General features: G+C 38.1%; 1 protein-coding gene across 6 annotated transcripts in view; it reads left to right on the top strand.

The window, feature by feature from the left end:
• Positions 1–204: 204 nt before the first annotated feature.
• ptpn13 (protein tyrosine phosphatase non-receptor type 13) overlaps positions 205–6000 on the top strand; it is a 51124-nt gene continuing 45328 nt past the window's right edge. For 3 of the 6 annotated variants that reach the window (XM_081613420.1, XM_008424542.3, XM_017307985.2), the window contains exon 1: positions 207–690. The gene's annotated coding sequence lies outside the window, so the exon portion shown is untranslated. Of the gene's footprint in view, positions 691–6000 lie in introns of all 6 variants that reach the window. The other 3 variants (XM_017307986.2, XM_017307988.2, XM_017307987.2) reach the window with 3 other exon arrangements.

Here is a 6000-nt window from a genome sequence, read left to right as displayed (position 1 = left end):
ACAAACAAACAAAAAGAAAATACAACAAAACATTTAAATTTCGGACATAAGCTAGAACGCCGCCAAAAAACGTTCTCATCTGTTGCTACTTCTTTTGTGTTTGTCTATGTTTTATTATTTTGTCTCATGTCATGCTACATTTATGGTAATTAAAGGGAGGGGATTTGTAGACCACAGAAAATTTAATAAACCAGATTCTGCTCAACGTTTCCCTCCTGGTTGTGTGTTGCCATGGCAGTGGTTAAAATGACAGTCCCCCAGGAGCGAGCCAATCAGCGGCCAGTTTTAGGTGTCCGGTTACTCCCAGTCAGCCCACGCTAAGCTGGCAGAGGGAGGGCTTATTCCGCTGCTCCGCAGAAATGGTAACTTTGTTTCGCTGGAGGAGAGCTCGTAACTGTGCCGAAGCGAATAGACTGGATTCCCAAAGAAATAGAAAAATATTTTAATGTAACATTTTTTATTTTATTTTTTTACTTTTACTTTTGGCTGAAGTTTATTCCACGTAGAGGACCATTAAAGTGGAATGAGTAGCATGACCTGTTGCCTGTCTTCTTCGCCGTGTAGTTAACTACAATCCAAGATGTTGCTTTGTGGATGGGATGGCGTCTGGTGCAGTTTGTGTGCGGACTCGTAGCTTCGTCGGAGTACGAACATTTACCCCTGAATTAATTGTCTAACTCTTCTTTCCTGGTAAGCTTAATTTTAAACTCACTTAATTTTCTCTCTATTTTATTTACATGTGTTTTGGCTAACTTTAGCCCAGCTGTGAAACTTGAAGGATTGAGTCAGCTGGAGTGAGACTTAAGTCTTTCTTCAGTGCGTTGACTAGGCAGGTAGCTTGTCTACTATCCTTTAGATTGTTAGAATCACTTTGTTTTTTGTTAAATGCAACGTTATATTAAGCTTATGTGTATATTTTTGGCTGTCCCACATCACTAAGGTAAAAGCATTTTAATTGGGAGGGAGGGAATACTACTATAAAAATAACATGCCATGTAACTGTTTCAAACATCTATCACTTGTGTAGCTTGGCTCTCCCTGTTACCAAAGCATTTAGAGCCATATAGTCATTATTGATTAAAGGTTTTATGGATTGGCATGTGAGAAGGTAGTTTAGACCCCCTCCCCCTTCATTAACATCGAAGTATACTGAAGTTAAGTCAAAGTGAAAGGTCAAGGAAAGCTAAGCTAAAGAAGACTCTTGAGGCTGGGTGAACATTCTCATCTAAGCTGTCATGGAGAAGGAGATGTGAGCATCATTCATAGGAAAAAATGAGCAAAATAGTTAAAGGGTAGGGTTTTTGTGTCGGGCAGAAGGCAGGCTAGAGTGAAGTTTTGCTTTTAAAAAAAAGAAAGAAAAAAGAATGCTCTCCATGTCACAGTTCTCATAGCAACCCTGTGATTAACAGAAATGGAACAGATGAGGTCCAGACCAAAATGAGAAATGAGGACTGTTGGTCCAGAGTTGGGCTGATAACCAAGGAAATAGTCATAGCACTTCAAGACAGGCTTCACTGAAAAACAAAAACACTGAGTGGAGCTCACTGGATTGTGAAGAAGGAAAACAACCCCGCCCCCCCCAGCTAGAATGTGCAATGTTCATGGCTGTATTGGCCTGTGTTTTGTGTAATCTGGAAAAGTACATCCGCTAATGCTGTAGATGGTATGTAGATCACAAAGAATGTGAACTAACCACTGGGTTTTCCCTTTTATTTAGGTGAGTCACTGCTGATGCTAAATCCCTACTGCTGTTTTGTTCACATGAAACACATAACACCCAGCTGGGTGTTATATTGTGTTACAATTTTATTTTTGTAACATAATATTAGAGTAAGAAAGAACTTAATGTATGCAGAGCTAAATTATTCTTGACTTTAAGCAAGAGGTTCCTCTAATTGGCTACAGCTCTGATCATGGAGTGTGTGTGTGTTTTTTGTTGTTAATTACATATACATTTTTAAAACTTCCACCACATCCTGGTCTAAACACACCAATTGCTCTTTTAGTTTAATAAAAATTAGACAAATATTAGTGGAAGATCTTCTGACATATAAATATGACAATTTTGTGATCACATTGTGGTTGTTTTTTTGTCATCAGAAATATTTTGCACATGTTTTTGCTCCTTTTGATGTAGTGGTTTTTAAAAAAGGGTCAAAGTCAGAATTGGCTGTGCAAATTTAAAAGAAAACCATAAATCTTTTTTAACTAAAGAAATGTCCTAACTGATCCAACTCCAAACTAATTAACAAAAAATAATAGTAAAAGCATACAAACATTAGAAAACATCTTGGTTGTATTTGATGATGTGTGTGTTGTCATTTTACCCCTATTTTTATTGACTTATAATAATGCTCATATCTTCTCAGTTGATACTCGCAAGCCTTTTTTACTCTGAATAACAGACCTTGTAAATAATCTGAAATGCCCACAGCTTGATAAACCACATTTTGTAACGTTGATTTTTCATCTCAGCAACATCCAGTTGTTTTGTTTTATGATGCCACATCAGACACAAGCAACTAGATAAAGAGACATGTTTGAGATTTGCCTTTTACTCGGATCTATAAAAAAGCTAATATACATTAAAACTAAAACTCTTACTGCAATTAACACACACTTCGGTAGATGTGGTGAAAATAGTATTTGAGGAACCAACACAATAATGCATTGCATCTCATTTGTTTGCTTTTGCAAGGGATTATAATCATAGAGAGACTTAATTTCTTTTAGCCAGCTATTTGTTGAAAAATCTGAAGGTTTTGCTGCTATCTTGACTCGTGTTGCCGAGGCTATAAAAAAAAATAACAAAATTGATACACTTGTTGCTTTTATGTAACAATATTCCTATGCAAATCTAGAGCTGCAATATGACAAATGGATTGTGGTCATTTTGTCCCTCTTTTGAGTACATAAAGAAACCCTCTGTCACAACAGTCACTATACCAGGCCTATGGTTCGCACCGGTTGCTTTGTGCCCACTGTAATATCTAAAAAAGTCTCATTTTACAAATAATATTTTATGTCAATCAGCTGGCTGAGACACGGATCAGAACCAAAGTCGTGGGATATTATTTGGGTATGGGTGATATATATGAGAGAGAGAGAGAGAGAGAGAGAGAGAGAGAGAGAGAGAGAGAGAGAGAGAGAGAGAGAGAGAGAGAGAGAGAGAGAGAGAGAGAGAGAAGAGAGAGAGAGAGAGAGAGAGAGAGAGAGAGAGAGAGAGAGAGAGAGAGAGAGAGAGAGAGAGAGAGCTCATACAAATCTTTGTGTTTGATACTATGATGCATCACGGAATATACAGTTTTTATATCAAATATTATAAATTATAAGATTTAATTTCAGTGTCACATAATTTGTATTACCCGATTATGTTTGCATTTCTTTGTGCTGCTCCGTTGTGATGTTAACATTTCTTACCCAAAATTGTGAAGAAGGCGAATCGCCCCTGTGAACATTATGATGCCCTTCTTCAATTTACCCAAAGTGACTGTCTTTGAATTTTATTCCAAGAAAAGACTACAATGCATATATACACAACATCACTTCACTGTAATTGTCAGTGGACATTCCAGATGTGGCTCTGCTTCAGAATTACTAGGTTGCATGATAGATATACTAGTCCTGTGTTCCCATTTCAGTAGTTCAGTAATGTTCAACATGCTTTTGATTTGGTATGAATATGAAATATTACCCCTATACATCTCCCAGAAATGTTGGCTAAGATTACAACCTTATGAAGGCCACGTGTGCCCACGGTCTTTCTAATTCTAAGAATAGAGTAGTTGGAACTAATGGTAATAGTTCATTTTAAATTTGTTTCTGAATTTTACTGGCAAGAATAACCTTAGGAAATTTTTTTTAACCTCTCTGTTGGCACACTTCACTGCTTCTGCTTTTTCCCTCCACATGCGCTTGTCAGCTCAGAGTACAGTTCTGACTTTTGGACGATATTATCAAATTCATTCTCATGGCATGTATGCTGCATTTCCCAAAATTAAAAGCTGAATCTCATGTAACTTCTGTGGGCTTGTCTCTTTTAAGAGTTTTAATGGAGGGGATTTTTTTTTCTGTTTCTTGAAAGGACAAACTGAATAATTGACTTATGTAGCACTATGAAGTCGAAGGACATTTTTAGGAAACTGTTTTCAAATCCATCCAATGGGTTGTAACTCCAATGGGTTCCTGTCACACACAGGAAAGTGGGTGGAAGTGCCGAGTAAAGATCTGTCACGTTCCCAGGCTTATTTCTTTAAAATCCTTGGGATGTGAAAACTCTGAAACTCTAACCAGCAACAGCAGTAGTCTGATCTTTAGTTGGTGTTTTTTCTTGTTTGTTTTGAAGGCAAGATGTTTTAATATACAGAGAGACCCGGGAACAAAAAAATCCAGATAGTTGGCAAACCTGAAAGAGCAAGAGGCTCTTCGGTGGTGAGGGCTTTCTGCTTTTAGATTGCCGAACACCCTCCGTAATGAGCAGAACCAATGAGAGTAGTTGGCCTGTACGGCGGTCTCAGCACGGATAAAAAACATTCCACTGTAGGTCTCTGCTGAAATAACAAGGGTCACAAAACAATCAGCCCTCACAGCACCCGCTCTCCCCTTTCTCATGGGTAATGAAGTATGGTTGGTGTATCCCACTTGTCCTCAAGCTTCACGCCTCCCATTTACTAGAATGGTTAACCTGCATTCCTGCATAAACATTTCGGCTCGTGACAGGTTTACTCATTAGCTCTCTTCTGAAAACTCCAATTCATAGAACATTGTTTCACATATTGCTTTCAGAAAAGCAAAACAAAACAGGAAAAAAATGTGACTAATTAGTTTACTGGCCCAGTTTACGGCAAGGATTTCTGGATAAATGATATGCGCACATTTAGGCAGTAGTGTTGAATGCAGAAAAAGTGTTTGAGCGCCTCACTTTGTGATGGATTTTCAGGAGACGGCAGGGATTGTTTGAGCTAGACTGAATAGACTGAAGTATGTGTGCAATGATTTGATGGATTTTCATGACATTTTTGGAGACATTTACGGTCCTTGGAGATCTCAAAGCGGGTCCGATTTTTTTTTTATCTGTTCACCTACATACAGTGCATGTTCACATAACTACTTGACACTTTAGCTTTGCTGACCTCTGACCTTTTTACTCTTTATATTAGACTCTGAAACTTAAAAAGTAAGTTGATTTTGGGGTTTTACAAACCAATATCCATGTAGCGCTCAGAAGATTGGTTTAGAACAGGGGTGTCCTCTTTAGGAACAAGCCTGACATTTACATCTTAATCTGACAGAAAATTCCAACAATGCTGTTCACAGCGTTGATTTACAGTTTGGGCTTTTTATGCTTGTGTGACCCATTAGATGTAAAAAAAATTGTATTTGTTCCTTCGGATGTGCAACTTTACCGTGGCTCAAATAGTTTCTGCACAGCCTGTTTGCAAAACTGGTTTGCTTACATTGGTGTCATGCCATTGATGAATTAGGAAGATTAGAAACCATTGTCACCACTGCAGAGCAGCGGCTGGAGTACAGACAGAAACTGTGACACATCGGGAACAACTTTGCATGCGTCTTTTATCTCATTCACATCCCTGCGTGAATGACGTGACTGGGACATAGAGCGAAGCACACACATCCTGTTTTAAATGGGGGTGAGGGGCATTGGTTGGATTACCATACAAATAAATTAAAGGCATGTTGAGTTTCCTAATGTAACAGTGAAATGTTTTGTTTTATCAGCCGTTGAGGGACTGGTTTTGTTCTGAGCCTGACCCAGTTTCAGGTTTTACAACATGTAATCGGAAAACAGAAGTTTACATAAGACAGCAAAAAACAACTTTAAGATCGCAGTAAAAAAAAAGTCATTTATATGACCTGATCAGGTTTATTTTAAGCATGCAACCGATCTTTGTCTTATCTGCAGCACCTCAGTGGCACAGATGAACTTCAGATTATAAAATATAAAGGACAATATATGCATAAATGTGTAAACATTTACAC

This window comes from Poecilia reticulata, chromosome 12 (genome assembly GCF_904066995.2).
Source record: "Poecilia reticulata chromosome 12, P_reticulata-male-v2, whole genome shotgun sequence".
In the NCBI taxonomy this organism is placed as follows: Eukaryota; Metazoa; Chordata; class Actinopteri; order Cyprinodontiformes; family Poeciliidae; genus Poecilia; species Poecilia reticulata.
Note: the sequence above shows the minus strand (reverse complement) of the source record. Positions and strands in the feature narration are given on the sequence as shown.